The 16,056-nt window shown below is 46.7% G+C and overlaps 1 long non-coding RNA gene across 4 annotated transcripts; it reads left to right on the top strand.

Moving 5' to 3' along the window:
• Positions 1–2,222: 2,222 nt before the first annotated feature.
• Positions 2,223–14,387, top strand: LOC131484577 (uncharacterized). Of its 4 annotated transcripts, XR_009248317.1 has the most exons (5): positions 2,223–2,479; positions 2,734–2,849; positions 12,911–13,042; positions 13,167–13,228; positions 13,717–14,387. It is a non-coding gene; the product is annotated as an uncharacterized LOC131484577 (long non-coding RNA). The 4 variants fall into 4 exon arrangements; XR_009248319.1 differs by lacking the exons at positions 12,911–13,042; positions 13,167–13,228; positions 13,717–14,387 and adding exons at positions 9,274–9,423; positions 9,822–10,230 and having other exon boundaries at positions 2,225–2,479; XR_009248316.1 differs by lacking the exons at positions 12,911–13,042; positions 13,167–13,228; positions 13,717–14,387 and adding an exon at positions 9,822–10,230 and having other exon boundaries at positions 2,349–2,479.
• The last annotated feature ends 1,669 nt before the right edge of the window (positions 14,388–16,056 follow it).

Below are 16,056 nucleotides of genomic sequence, written 5' to 3' on the forward strand. Positions count from 1 at the left end.
TTTGTGTCATTCTTTTTCATTTTTAGTTGATCTATTTTTTTCTTTATAGATGTTTTGAGAAATTTCCCTCCATCATTAATGTTCTTAAATTTCACTACAATGTATCTAAGTGTGAATTCCTTTTTTATCTATCTTGTTTAATACTGTATCCTTTCAATCTGAAGTTATCCATTTTCATTATTTCTAAGAAATTCTTGGTTATGATACCTTTAAATATATCTTCTCTCCATAGTTTATTTTCCCATCTGTCTCCAAAGTCTATGATCCTAATCACTACATGATCCTTCCTCTCTGAAAAGAGAGTCAACATTTTGTTGCCCTTGTCTGTTTAGGTACTGCCTTGCTCCATCACACTCTGAAAGGCAATGATAGGGTCTAATTTTCCATCTGTATTCCTAGTGCATCAATGCCCACTGTGTGTTAAATGAATGAATGAATGAATGAATGAATGAATGAAGTTAAGAGAATGGAGGAGTATGAGAGTCCATAGGGCTGGAGCAGGAGGTACTATGGTGTCAGGGCAGCAACCAAGCTTCATGCACCCATAACCTCTATCAGGGTGGCAGCCCCTTTAGCAGATCCCTCCCTGTGTGAATAAGCACCTGGGCCAGCCAGCCTAGCTCAGCCATGCTCTGAGACAATGACTGCCATATCTCAACCAATTCTGGCCTCAAGCTGTACTCTGACAGTAGAGGGGATCCTGAGGTGAAGCTGATCTGACTTTTTCCTGTCCAGCTGTGGGACCTATGGCAAGTTGTCCTGCTTTTTGACCCTTAGTTTCCTTTTCTATAATGTGAGGTTAATGACACTGCCTCATCCAGCTTGTAAGGGTATAAAGAGCAGCAAAAGAGATGTTTAAGTGCTTTGTAAGTGTGAAGAGCTGCACGTAACCAGGTGCTGCTATCATCAGGGACATATCACAATGCACATAAGAGCTTTTAGCCCTCAGGTCTGAGTTCTGAAGGGAGAATCTCCATGGTAATATGGAGTCCTGGATTTAATCCTGCTTCCTTGGAGGGGGTCAAGACTCCCTACAGGTCTGTGGCTTTCCACATCATTGGGAAGAAACTTCTGGGAATAAGAGCCAGCTTCCATCCAGATGGAGCAGAAACTCCAGGCTCATCACTCTCCCCTCCTACATGCTTAGCCCCAAAGTTGTGCTGTATTTCTCCACCCCATCCCCCACCCCTCCTGCTCCCCTCCTCTGGTCTCATTGAGTTTCCAGTCTGGCATCCACTGCTTGTAAGAGGACCCCACATCCCTTCCCCTCTGCCCAGCAGAACTTCCTTCACTATATCTACATCTTATGACCCTGCTCACAGCCAGGCCTGTGCTGAGGAATTCAATCTAAGGGTCTCCTAGATGATCTAAGTTTACTCCTCATGGGTTACTTATATAGACAGCCAAAGTCCTAACCAAAGAGAGCACCAGTGGTGGAAATGTCAGGTCCCCTGGCAGCCTGGTGGTCAGGAGGGAGAAGGACATATTCCAAACCCCTCAAATAGCCCACATACGTAGTAATGTAGAATCTTGACAAATACTCCCTTGGTTTCCAACATACAGATATTTTTCTGGATAAGACTCTCTTTCCTGGACCTAGGCTACCAGCTCTTAGAAACACCCTCTCTTTTGGCTTCTCTTAATGGCCACTCCCAGCAACCTTTGAAATTTTATTGAGTCATGTGATTTCCTACCATCTCCTTTTTATTTTTAAAATAAGTTTGATGTCCTTTCAACATCCATGCCTTTCTGATCTTCTTTCATAATAGTCTTCCTTTTGTATAGCTTTATTTTAAGAGGCTTTAAGCATGGGTGGGACATTGGATTGGATTATCTTGGGTACCACCCAACTCTGAACTCATTGATTCTGTGAAATTTACAACATAGTTAACACTAAACTAGCAGCCACTGTGGATCACTAATGATTAAACCTTCAATTATGTGGATGGTGCCCTTCTGCTTACTAAGAGCAACTTCTTTGCTCAGTGTTAAGATTAGTGAGTTACTCTGACATTGTCTAATTTGAAAATTCAAACTATATTCCCAATGTGCTTTGGAAATCCTATCTTAGTAATGACAATAATAGATAAAACACAATATACCAGGCACTATCCCAAGTACTTTAAATATGTTAACTTGTTTATTTCTCATAATAATATTATGATAATTAATATTTTTACTCCTACATTACAGAAGGGAGAACTAAGGCATAGAGATACTAAGTAATTTGCCCAAGATCAGAGTCAGTAAATGATAGAGCTGGGATTCAAACTTAGCAGTCTGGCCTCTTAACTACTACCCATGCTACCTCATAAAGCTCAGAAAAGATTATTGTGTACCCCCTCACATGTAATTATGCTGTCATATCTCCTCCCAGGAAACTATGAGAACCCTCTCCTTTACCCCCTTATCATTATAATGCATGTCTGGGGTTTACCTATTACACACTGAAAAAAGAATTAGGAAACCTTTGAAAGAGGTGAGTACTAGAAATAAAGATACTGAAGCTATAGTAAGAAATAAGAAGTAAGCGATGTTTGAGTCAAACTTAGAAGGGTTGGAGGGGGGAGTGGAGGAGGAAAGGAGGGTCTTATCAAGGGCTGTGAAATCGTAAGTGGGTACCATACAAAGGAAGATGAATAGGAACACTCGAAATCATAAAGGTGTCATATTCACCAGTAGAATTTTATTTGAAGTCTAACAGGTGTTTTGTGTTGTTTTGTTTGGAACTAGACAATCTGATTTGGAAGAAATTGATTTCTCAAAATGGATCTGGAAGAGCAAAAGGTCCAAGAATAACTGAGAAGCAATTCTGAAAAAGTAGAGCGTGGAACAACTTGCCCTACCAGGTATCAAGATTTATTATCAAAATATTTCGTAATGAGGACAACAGAGTTTGGGCAAAAGGATAAACCAATGGAACAGAACAGAAAGCCTAGCCACTGGCCCACCCATGTTTGGAAACAATACCAGTTACAGATGGTGTTACAAATCCATGTGGAAAGGGTGGTCTATTTAATAAATGAATCCTAGGAACAACTTTTGTCCATATGGACAATACAAAATTAGATTTCTCCCTTAAATCAACCCTATATAGATTAAAGAACTAAAAACAAAAGGAAAAATTTTAAAGCATAAGATGAAAATGTAGAAAAATTCTTTATGACCTTAAGATAAGGAGCAATTTCTCTTTAAAAAAAAATAGAAAACATGAAAATTTGATAATTTTGACTACATTAAAATTAACTTCTGCATAACAAAAGGCCACTATAACAAAGTGAAAAACAAGCCATAGCTTGGGAGAAGGTACTTGCAATGAGTGTAATGTATAAAGAAACCTCTCAAATTAATTGGAAAAAGATATATAGCATTGGAAAGAAATGGGAAAAGAATATAAACTATTGATTTGTAGAAGAGGAACCCCAGAAGGTCAATAGAAATACAAAAAGATTCTTGCTTCCACTATTAAGCAAAGAAATACAAATCAAAACATTGATAAAATACCATTTACACCTACCAGATCAGCAAAAATTTATGTCGGCCAACGCCAAGTGTTGGCAGAGCTGTTAAATCACGGAAACTCATTCCCTGCTAGTGGGATTGTAAATTGGTACAAGTACTTTGGAAAGTTGTAGGTGGTCATGTCCAGAAATTCTTCTCCTGGGCATCTAGTCCTGTATGTGAGCACAAAGAGACATGTATTAAAATGCTTGCTGTAGCATGGAGATCAATAAGAGAATGGATAAGTAAATCATATTACAGTTATGCAATGCAATATAGTCTAGCATGTGTCAACATAGATAAAAATCTCACAATTGGAATGCGAATCTCACATTTCTAAGGGAGAAATTAACACTGCAGAAAATTATGATATTGTATATATACACATACATAGTTTAAAAGCTGGCAGGGCATAATAATACTTTATAATGTTTTTGGATACATAAAAATGCAATAAAAATAGTAAAAAACGTAAAAACACACATGAGGATGATTAACACTGAATTCAAAACAGTGCTTAGGGGCACCTGGGTGGCTCAGTCAGTTGAGCATCTTATTCTCGATTTCAGCTCAGGTCATGATTGTATGGTCTTGAGATGGATCCCCGCGTCGGGATTGTCTCTCTCCCTCTCTGTCCCTCCCCCGCTGGCACAAGCTCTCTCTCACTCTCTCTCAAAATAAATAAGTAAACTTAAAAAATAAAACAGTGCTTAGCTCTGGGAAATGAGGGAGGAGACGGGCTGGGGACGAATCCAGAGGGGAACTCCATTGTATCTCTAATATTTGCTGTCTTTGAAGTAGAAAGACCGGAAGCAAATAAGGCAATATGCTCTGCCCACTGAATATCTCCAGCTCTCTGCCTTCCTTGCAATGGTAGGATTGCATGTCCCGTCCCCTCTGAGGTTAGGCATGGCCTGGAGACTTACTTTGGCCAATCAGCTGGAGTGGATGTGACTTATGTTTCTGGCCTCAGGGGCCAGTGCATGAAAGTTTTGGCCAACATAGCAGCACGGAGTCAAAGCTTCTCTCTTCCCCAGTCCTTGAGAGGACATGATATCCTCAGGCAACCCATGGAGGACAGGTGGATGAGTAAGAAATGAACCTTTATTGCTCTCAGCTACTGAGATTTGGGGATGTTTGTTAGGACAGCATAACCATGTCTGTCCTGATACAGCTGGGAAGTTTATCCACAGGGGTTCACTGTATTGGTCTCTGATTTTATCTACATGTTGAAAAATTACGAATAAAAATTTTATAGTTCTTAAATTAGGCTGGATTAATCATAGTTCTCAGGCCATAGCTCACTATCTTTACAGGTCTGTGCAAGGCCCCTCTCTTATTGTCTTAATAAGTGCCTCAGACTCTGGCTGGAAGCAATGTGAACCTACAGGAGATGTTGATAAAGGGGAGGAGTGATGCGCTCGCCCTCCCAGCCTGAGCCCAGGTTCCCTCCAGTGCTGTGTGCTAGCCTGCAGCATCTCTCAGCAGCTAGTAGGAACCAGAAACCCAGTTGGAAAATCTTAGCTCTTCTCCAGAGAAGTATAAACAAGAATGGTGATGAATGCAGTGGCCCCCAACTGGTGCTGACTCTTTGTGTGGCTTTTGGAAAAATTGTTTTGCTCTTGATTCCCAACTCTCTGATGTGTCTGAAGGGAGTAGACTTGCCCCCAGGCAAGTCCCCTTTCCTGCCCCTTGGAGCCAACACCTGGCCTGCATCCCCACCAACCAGCCACCGTGTCCTCAGATACAGGTCTCCTCGGCAAGATATGCTAGGAAAATTTTCTCACCCACATCTTGGCTTTCAGGTTCCTTTCGAGAGCTGCCTGCAAAACCCACAGGGAGTGAAAACCCCGGAAAGAGGTAGGGAGGAGAGGGCAGAGTGCCGTGGAGAAGGAAGAGAAACTCAGGCTCCCGGCCAGTTCTGTTCCATACTATGCAGCAAAACACAAGTGGCCTGAAAGTCACCGTGAAATGCAATGCCTTTGAGAAGTTCCGTGGAAAGAATGATATCATGGCCAACCACTCCCTGCACACCCCCCCCCCCCAACCTTTTTTCCAGTGGGAGTGAGAAATAAATAGACTGACACATTTTCCAGTCAGGGAGCAATTCTGGACAGCAAGTTTACCTTGGCACAGGCACTCAGGTGGGGCTGTGAGAAACCTTATCTGTGCTTGCCCAGTATATGAGGAGCTCTCATCTCCCTGGAGCCTTGGCCACCGCGCAGGTGACCGCAGAAGGCAGGTGAGCATGGTGAACAGCAGGCTGGCCAGAGCCACAGCACAGTCGGAATGGCCCCGGGAGCGGGCTGTGTTAGGTAAATATTGCCTGTATTTGATTGACGGGCTCATTACTGACTTTGTTGGTTGCCAAGAGAAATGCCATCCAATCCACCGGATTCAACGGTAAAATTGACGTTCCTTAACTCGATGATTCTCAAACTGTAATGTGCATATGGTCACCTGGGGATCTCGTTAAGTTGCAGCTTCTGATTCAGCAGGTTGGGGCAGGGTTGAGGAATCACATTTCTAACAAGCTGCCGGGCCAGTCTACAGACCACACTGAGAGCTAACAAAGTCTTAGGGTGCAGATGACTGTGTGCATTTTACACAGTCGAAATAGTTACTATTTAAGGAGCTCCATCTTGACTCTGTGACAGGTGCTGGACCAGGTGGTTTCTGGCCTCTAGCTCTTGTCCTCTTCGTGCCAGCTCCATGAGGGAGGTGTTATTATCCCCACCCCTCCTTGACAGGCGAGGAAATAGAGGCTAAGAGAGGTTAATTCGTGCTATATACGTGTCATTTCCAAGAGATTTCATTACCTTCCCTCCCTTCCCAGTGATCTGAAATAACCCGAAGACAAAGGATAATAAACACCCTGTAGTCGGGCTGGGTGATTCTGCCCGTGGTGATTTGCCCTCTTGATACCCGAGAATGAGTAATTCCTTTTGTACAAAATTGTGAGGGCCAAGCACAGGAGTGCAGGAACCCTAGAATTAATATCTGGCCTAGCAAGTCCTGGCCTCAGTAGAGACAGCAAGTCAGAAGGGTGGACAAGCCTTGTTTTAAATCCCTCTGGTGCTCATGTGTTCACCCCTACGACATGCCGTTTGAGACTCTTAATACCTGGAGCAGATGCTTTGATGTGTCAGCTTGGAAAGAATGCCTCTTTGTCTCTTAGGACCAGTCAGGATTGCGAGAGGAAAAAAAAAAAACTGCCCCAGCCTGTGGGAACACCAAAGTGATGGCAATTATAATTGGACTGACTAACTGACCTGGAGACATTAAATATCTCGAAGCACTGTGATGTGCGCTTACAAAAGCCAGACAGCCTCCAGGTATGAACTTGCATCATGTCCAGATCTTAAGGAGAAAGGCAGCCCTCCTGGCCGGTCCTGGCCAGGCACTATGCATAGCAAAGTGGGGACAATGAGAGACTCCCCTGCAGACAGTCGGAAGACCTGATTTTTGGTGGCCACTCAACAGGTCAGACTCCCCCAGGACGCCACTAGCATTTGAACCTCACCCACGGCAGTTTGGAGATGTGACCATGATTTGCACTGTAGGGTAGGGAAGGCCAAGTTCAGGCCCTCCCAGAGACCGATCACCACTCCATCCTGGGGAGTTGTTACACAGAAGAAAACACTCAGAAAACGCATTGGAGGCCTCCAAAGAAGTCAGATATACTATTGTTGTTTACGTATTACATCATTCTAGAGAGCATTTGAGGGAGTTTACAGACACCACGTAAAATAGAACAAAGTTGAAAACAAAATAAGAGAGAATATGGGGGGAAATAGAGGTAAAAGGGAAAAAGCCTGATGTGGTTAATACCTCCTCAAATACCGTGAGGTCCCGTGTCCTTGGACTAAGGCTTCCTCACATCAGGCTCCAACTCCCTAACCTGTAGAGTGAAAGTGCAAAGAAAAGCACCCACGGCACTGACGACGTGCAAAAAAGCAGCAGGACCTTCAGAGAGGTGCATCCATTCCTGGCGCTGAGGGTCCCCAGGGGGAGAATCGGAAGACACAGTGGAATGTCATGAAGTGTGGCCTCGACGCCAGCTCTGTGTTGCTTCGTGGGGATGTTTCCTAGAACACCCCAGTGCAGGCTCATGGACACAACAGTGCCTGGTCCACAAAGAGCAATTATGGAAGAATCCAGAATTGCCCCTGCTGAGCTGGCTTACTTCCACAATAAGAACCTGAAGAGCTGACTTCTAAGGCCCCCTGGGCCCTTCCCCTCTGGAAATCTAAAGTCAGTCTTTTCACCAGGTCTGGTGTCGCCTTCACTCCATGCTTTGGGGAGTGAGCCCCTCGATGTCCCAGCAAACCTGCAGATGGTGGGGGGCAAGTTGAGGGGCACCACAGCCCCATCCCCAGGCTGGGAGCAGTGGTGTCCCCACCACGATCTGCTGGGCACAGAGCAGTCTCCTTTCTGAGAACGAGAACAGGCCAAGGAGCCAGAGGCCCAGACCAAGTGCTGGTCCTAAGCTCACCACTCACCGACTGTCACAGCTGAGGCAAGGCAACTCCTCTCTCTGGGCCTTAGTTCTGTCACCCGCAAATGGAGATGAACTAGCATTTCGTCTGTGCCCTCCCTGAGGACTCCCTGAGCCCGCAGGCCTCTGCGATGCATGCATGGCAAACTGAAGTGAGGCCATAAGTGGAGTTGCAAGCTTTGGGATCTGTGGTAGAAATAGAAATGTGCCACCTGGATCCCCAGCCAGAGGAGGGCCCAGGGCCCAGCTGTGGTGAGTGGGGTCAGCAGACGGCCTCCAGCTGTCCGCTCTTTAAAGTTGGCACCAGCCAAAGACAGCCATCTCTCTCAAGGTCATGCCCTTCCCCGGGACAGCCCACACTGTGGACCCAACAAGGCAGAGGAAAGAAGGCACTGGAATTTTGTCTCAATGCTGGGCATTCTGACAGGTAAGTTTTGCTCCAAAGCTCCCCATAGGATTGGCTGAGATTTGTGGAGTCTGCATTTCCGTTAGACTTCCTTCTGGAAGCCTGCTTCTTCCCCTGCCTCTCCTGGGTGTTGGTCCCAAACTCTGTCTCCACATCTGCCTCTGAAGAACCCATCCACAACAGCATCCAAGCACCCACAGCGCCCAGACTGGCCAGACACCAGGCCTTCAGAACAGAAGCTTGGGCTTCTATGGACCCAAGAGTGAAAGAGAGAACTGGTGTGGAATGTGTGTTAGCATGTGCAGCCATTGCTACAGCTCAGGGGTGGTCATCTCCTGGGAACCCCACCCACCTGAAAGGCTGGACCCCCTTCTCCCCAGACCAGCCCCTTCTGCACTTGGCTTTTTCAGCAGGTGCCGCCAGCTTTGCAATGGCTCAGCCTCAAGAATCCCGTCTTCTCCAATTCTCTTTCTCTTCTGCTCCCACATCCAAACAAGTACTGAAACCTCCACCTTTTGCATTGCCTCTGCCATCACCTGCCCCTCCCGCGAGCGCCAGCTCCCCCTGGGGCCATTGCAGTAGCCTCCTGCAAAACCCCCTCTCGAGTTCACCCCTCCTTTCTGTCCGATGGCTAGCAGCCCACCTCTTGTGGGCTCCTATCACTGCGAGGCCTCCCCTGCTCCCCAGCGTGGCTCTGTAGGAGGAAGAGAGTGTTGGGTGTGTTGAAATCACACCAGTCCCTCACACCTGTTTCCCCCGAAGTCACTGGGAAGTGTTTGTTGCTGTTTGTCACAAATACCCACACACAAACAAAGGTGGTAAAACAATGTGAGGTGGATGAGACATCTCTGTTTCTATCTGGATTCAGGTCAGTGTGATTTCCCTACCTCAGACCCAGAAGACGGCACTTGTCAGCTTCTGAGGTGTCGCTGGCACGTAAGTACGTGTGCTTGCATGGACGTGTGGAGCCCCAATGACAAAAGGAGAGCCGGGTGATTTGTTGGCACTGGATACCAGGGTATTGAGAAATACTCTAATACAAATGGCTTTAAAATGGCCACATCGTCGTGTGTAGACGGGCAGGCTGTGCGTGTGGGAGACCGTATACCTGCCGGTGAGGGCTAGTATAACCTCCCTGGACTGCCACAGTGGCTCACGAGCCAGGATGCTTCTAGCCAGGGTGACGGCAAGTACGAGAGCCAGGGCAAATGCTCCAAGAAAGTGCTGGAAAGAGGGAGAGATGGGATATCAACCATTAGACTTAGCGTCCTTCTCTTCTAAGAGAACTGGCTTGGCGTCACTTTCCCAGAAACCCAGAGAAGGCTGCTGCCCTTGTTTTCCTGTTAACAAGCAATACAATGAAGTAATTAATGTGAGTTTCACTTTCCCTTCTCTATACTCTTCCTCTTCGAGCAGATCCAATGGAGGATGATTTAATATCGCACCTTTCTGCTGAGGAAGCCCAGAACTTGCCACTAGTATGTCCTTACTGCGCAGTGAGCTGAGGGCAGGAAACGTCAGGCCCATTTTACGGAGAGTAGACTGAGGCCAAGTGACGAGGCCTGTTCATTCTCTTGTTGAGAATGCCAGACAACATCATAATTTGTAGTGATTATGAGTCTTTGTAGTTTCTTCTTATTTTTTTTTATTAGTGAAAAACATTTTATTGTTGTTCGAAAACATTGTTTGGAAATGTTACCCAATATACAACTGGAAATCAAAGCCATGAATAAGAAATATGTGCGAAATAAAATGCAAGTCACTATTAATCTGCTTGCTATAGAGAACACTTAAAACAAAATACATACACATTATACCACATTAACTCTGATGTTGTAGGACCTATCTCTATCATAAGATGAGCTTTTTGTAAATTTGAAAACATACTCTGAGGTATAGAGGGAGAACATTCTCCCCCTCTGCCAGGGACGTTGGTATCTATTTTGTTAAATTTTTTAAAATTTTATGTTTTTAATTTACATCTGTATAGTTTCTTCTTTTTAAATTAAGGAATTATTAAGCATTGTGGAAGGTTGGGGTCCTGCAGATGAAAGCAATAAAACGAGAATGACTGCTGTGTAGGGGACCCTCTAGGGGGAAACTGGAAGCAAGGTGAGTCAAGGCTCTCACTGGTGCCTCTCCAAGCACTCTGCAATTCAAAAGAGCAGGTGGCTGCGAGTGAGGAATGCTCCCCCCCCCCCCCAAACTCCAGAGAGACTCAAGCACACATAAATACCCTCTCTAGCTGTTTTCAATAGTAACATCAGGGGCATTTAAGCACGCATCTAGCTAGAAAACAGTCTTGGGAGAATCTCCTTGCATCTTTCTCATTTGTTTCCCAAGAGAAGGCCTGGATGAAAAGGAATGAGGTAGGGCAGGTGGGGAGTGCAAGGCTGGTTTGCTGCAGCGGTGCAGGCTTCAGAAGTCGGGGTGGAGGGTGCCCAGCTGCCCCACCGTCCCCAGTAGCTGATGCGGCTCCTGCCTGAACCCATACTGTACCAGTCCACATGCTCATGAGGCTAAGAAGCCCTGTGTGGGAGCCTCTGCTGCCCCGAGGGCCTCATTAAGCATGTGAAAAGGCATATGGCCTTTCTCACTGTCAAGGCTTGTCGTCGGCTTTGCTCAGGCTGCTGCAGGACTGCTCCGCTGGTGCACACCTGGGCTGCCTGGCCTGGTTTGGGCCTGGGCAGGTGCACTGGGTGCCTGGGGCCCACTCAGAGGAGTCCCCGTCAGTCCAAAGCTCTGTACCTTCTTGGCAAAAAGGGAGAGGGAGACCCTTTCCCCCCTCGCATTGATCACTGGGTTTAATCCACTAGAGTGTTGTTGCCAGATGACAGCTGGAGGCAAGGATTCCAGTCAGATCCCTCCAGAAGGAAAGCCCCCTGGCTGCACCCACCCCTGCCCTTTGAGTTGTTCACTTCTTGCTCTGTCTTACCCTGGCATGGTTTCCCCGCAGACTTCTGCCATCAACCATCACCAGTCTCTGTGACCACGGAACTCCCTCCTCTCACCCATTTACCCTGCCCGAAATGCCATTGTTCCACGGAGGCCCTGGAAGCATTGTAGGTGTCTCTCTCTCACCATAGTGTGAATTTATGTGTCAGGTCAAGTGTACTTACCTCGCAGCTGCCTGGATTAGGGATTGGAAAGACAGATACTCAGTAGGAAAGAAAAGCACGTTTTTGGAGCTTGCAAGGCTGTTATGAAGGGAGCATGGGTGTCTGGAGATCAGTGGGTGCTCGGGGCGGGTCAGAGAGAGGTGTGAAATGAGAGGGAGTGGAAAGGGGAAGTCTCAGAAGACACGGTTCACATAAACTCAATTTGACCTACTTAACACTTCTGCCTGGGCCGCCACCTAACTGGAAAAGAAATGCTGATGTTAACTCATTGTAGAGGTGAGGGACATTTTCCTGCTAGAAATTCTGTGCACAGTCCATTCTGCAGAGTGCAAGAACCTTTACTAGCCAATAGGTTTTCCATTCAGCATGCACATTTGGAGTGGTGGGGGGGCTCCAGTGCTCCTTCCCAAGATAAAGATTCTTCTGCTCACTCCTAGCTCCCAGCACACCCCTGGCACTTTTTCACCCCCAGGCCTTTATTTTTGCTGTTCTTGTAGATAGGATTGCCCTTCTCTGGCTTCTACCCATCCTTTGAGGCTGGCTTGATGGCATCCTTTCTCTTTAGCTTTTCCTGATACCATTCATTCATTCATTCATTCATTCAACAAACATGTCTTGAGTACCTACTACGTGCAAGGCACTCTTCTAGGTGATGACGTCGAGCAGTTAACGAAACAGACTCAGTCCTTACCCTTACAGAGATCATATTCTGGTGGTCAGCACCCCTCTTCCTAAGAGGAAAGGAATCACAGCCCCCACCATGGTCACTTGTCTCTACTGCAGTGGTTATCTTATGGTCTTAGAGGGGGCTGACGTCTAGTCCTCCTAGTCTCCCCAGTGATGGATCCCATGCCAAGCACCAGAGGCAGCCCTCGATTTCTTTATATTATATAAGGAGCTCAAGGGGAAAAAATCTGGTAGGATAGGCAGAGGCGAGGGGGCTTATATGCAAACTCATATGCAAAACTTACATGCATGTGTGCCGTTTTTCCTCAGCCTTATGATTGTGTAAGGTATAACTAAAGTAATTTAAGGAATTTGTCTTAAAGCTGTGTCGGCCTGGCAGATACACCGTTATCACGTAGAGCGTGTTTATTTGGGTGGCTTTGAGGGGTGATGGATTTAGGAGAGCCCAAGTTCCCCTAAGCGATTCCTTGGAGCCACCAGCAGCTGGCACACGGTAGGTGCCTAAGGCCTGGTTGAATTGCTGCTGAAAAAGGGCAGGAAAGTGTAACATGGACCCAGCTATCTGATCCCGAGGCTGGGCACTCTGTGGGTGTGAAACACACCTAGGGCTCCAGTGAGCTGGTGTGAGCTCGGGTTACAGTTGGCACAGGAGGTCTGAAGGAGCTCTTCGCTGGTGCATAATTCACTGCTCCTCCACAGAGGGGCCACGGGTGTGAAGCCAGGAGGGACGCCGCTGCCCCTGGAGGAAGCAGGGTGACATCCTGTCTACTTGAAAAGAAAACCGAAAGTCCTGTCCTTCACGAGAAACTATTGTGTTTTCCCAACCCACAGGTATGCCAGAGTTTCTCTGGTCCAGAGTTGTGGGTGACATAGGGGGAGCTGGGGGGAGGGGCAGACAGGGGGGTGTGAAGGGAGTTTGGATGGTTCCATGGTCTGTGCTCTTTGTCTAATTCAGGGAAGGTAGCAGCCTGCTGGAGCCCACCCCAAGGATCCCTGTGCTATATGATACATGTCCTGGTGAGAGGTACCTCTTTTCTGGCTGTTAAAGTGCATTCCTGTGTAGATGTGGAAGGAGAGAAAGCACGCTAGAGCCAGAGCTAGGATCGGAATGTGAGCATTTCCTTAATTGGACACGAGTGCCTTGAACTGGCTCCAGTTTTAGTGTTTTCTTTCAAGAGCCTGGACCCTAAAGATTCCATAGAGTTTTCTTTCTCTAAAAATCCCCTTGGTTCAAAGGCCCCTTGATAGAAATAAAGAAAACGCCAGGGCCGAATCTCTTTGATATGTGGGAAGGCAAAAGCTTATGGGCTGGCAGACCCCAGCCTTCTTTTGGGGGGTGGGAGGTGGGGTGAAGGGATTCTGGGTGGAAAGAAGGAGCCCCCCCCGCAAGATAGCACAGTGCAAGAGTACCCACACACTTTACGTCGAGCCTCAGAGCCCTGATGATAGCATGCAAAGCCCTTTCCCCTGAGCATTTATAGAGCAATTTCTCTTTGCCTTATTAGTGTCCTGAGAGCTAAAAAGATTCCTGTTGCCTGCTTTATTGCTTTAGGAGTCTGGGACTCCTAACAGAGCAGTCATGCAATGTGCCTGAGAACGGACAGCAAAGTGAGTCAAAGGCTAGAGGATTTGGTCTGGTGGGCTTGGGTTGTTTGTGCATGGACTGATTCCCTGACGGCTGAGGTGGGAAGCATGCCCACACACAGGCCTTGCTCACTTGTCATGTGTCCAGAACACAGCTGGACATGTGCTGCGGAGCACCGAAGACTGGAGGAAATCTTGGGGGCGTGAGGGGTGACGTGGGGACACTGGGGCCACCACAGCACCCACCAGCCAGAGCTTCACTGCTTGCCTCCATTGTCTGTCCCACCCGGAGCTGGAAGCTTCAGTCAAGGGACTCCAGGGGAAAATGGGGCAGTCCGTGGTTGAACTGAGTGAAAAACCAAAGCAGATGCAATCAACTCTGCTGAACCCCATATTTCCCCCCAAGCGCCTTAAAAACAAGCCCTGTATCTGCTCAGTGCTTTCCAGCTTACCAAGTGTTTTCATAACTCTATCTCGTTTCATCCTTACATCAACCCACACACATTCTTGCCTTTCAGATTTCTTATGTACTCAAACTCAAACGAGTTTCACTGAAAAAATTGGCTAGAAACTCCCCTTCTCCTACTCACTTTTTTTTTTAACCCCACACCTTTGACATATCTTTAAGAAGCTCCCAGATTCCCAGGGTGGGTGGGAAATGTTTTTGTTCCACCAGCCCTACCCCACTGGATGGACTCCAGTAGTCCTGGTCTTTGCCATTGGAACTAACATTGTAATATTCAGTTTGTAGTTTCTCTGTTAAAACAAATCACTGAAGCCACGAGGGCCAGGATGAATGTGGGATTGTGGGGAAAACATAGGCTTTAGAACCAACAAGACCCAGAGTCAAATTCTGGTTCAGCCATTTGCGAGCTGTGTGGCCATGGCCCGCTTAATCTCTCAGAGCCTCTTTTCCTTCATCTGACAAATGGAACAGTGCCTATGTCTTAAAGTCATTGAGAGGCACAAATGTGCATCTGAGTGTACTTAGCTGCTTCATGAAGTCCCTTACGGCTAACCAGGGGCACCACTGCTAGGCAGATTGCATACAATACTGTCTTTTTGCAAGGCAGGGGGGCATAAAGCATGGAACCAGATTGCTAAATGAATTTAGATGGAGACTTTTTAACTTAATGACTAATTGGCTACGTGGCCTGCATACCTGGCACAGTGGTGCCAGAGGGAACTCTAACAATATATAAAGGAATTCTTATTTTAGGCGTGAGAGAGAAGGAGCCAGGAAACTGGATGTATGCGATGTTGGAAAGCAAGGCAGGGCTGATCACACTTGGATTTCTATTGACGCAGAATTGCACTGGGACCCGTGAGTTCCCGGGGACAAAGGTGGAAGATGGAGGGAGTGCAGAGGGATGTTTAATTCACTGGGCTTCACATAATAGAAGCTCAGTGAATGTCAGTTGTGGGCTGATGTGGCTTGTAGAGTCCAGGTCCTGTGTTTCACTTCTGCTGCTGACTTCTCGGCAGAGGCAGCGCAAGACATAGGGTGGTAGTGGAAAAAGCATTGGCCCAGTGTCTGCAGGCCTGCGTTCAGGTTCCATCTACACCATTCAATAGCCTGGTGACCTTGGACATGCCATTTAATCTCTTAGGTGTCTTCTCACCTGTAAAATGAGGAGACTGGACTTGGAGATTTGGAAGGTCTCTTAGCTCTAAGGTTCTGGGGCTCTATGTTAACTTCATTCACTGGTGTTTCTGTTTATTTATTCGAAGGCAGTAGGGACAGAAGGAAGATATCCTATCTCACAGGATATTGGGAAGCATGTTCAAATACCCTGTGTCTTTCCAGAACTGATCCAGAGCAAAGTAGCGGAGTAGCTGTGTGATCTTTGGCAAGTGCTGTAATTTATTCCAGTCTCCGTTTGCACGCTGTAAGCTAGGGACTGTATGTAGTACTGTGGTAATCTTCTTACATTCTTCCGAAAGCCGAGATCATGAAAATGCTTTGAAAAACTGCAAGGCGCTACAAAAAGTATTACGATCGAGAAATGCCATAGTTGTTATGCCGAAGTTTAGCCCCTGCCTCCCATATTTTCATGTGAATGAATGCACCGCTGTGGCTCCAGTGGGGAAACAGAAAGTGTAGATTTGGGGTTCTAACCCAAGGCTTGCTTTCCATTCCAACTTACTGACAAGAGGTAAAGTTAGTTAAAATGGCATAATACAAAGTTTCCTCAAGAGCAGGCATCAGGTAGTTAGTTACCTGAAGGTTCTCCAATGTAGGAAATTTGCAGGAGGCCAGA

The sequence above is a fragment of the Neofelis nebulosa genome, chromosome 9, assembly GCF_028018385.1.
Source record: "Neofelis nebulosa isolate mNeoNeb1 chromosome 9, mNeoNeb1.pri, whole genome shotgun sequence".
NCBI classification, from domain to species: domain Eukaryota; kingdom Metazoa; phylum Chordata; class Mammalia; order Carnivora; family Felidae; genus Neofelis; species Neofelis nebulosa.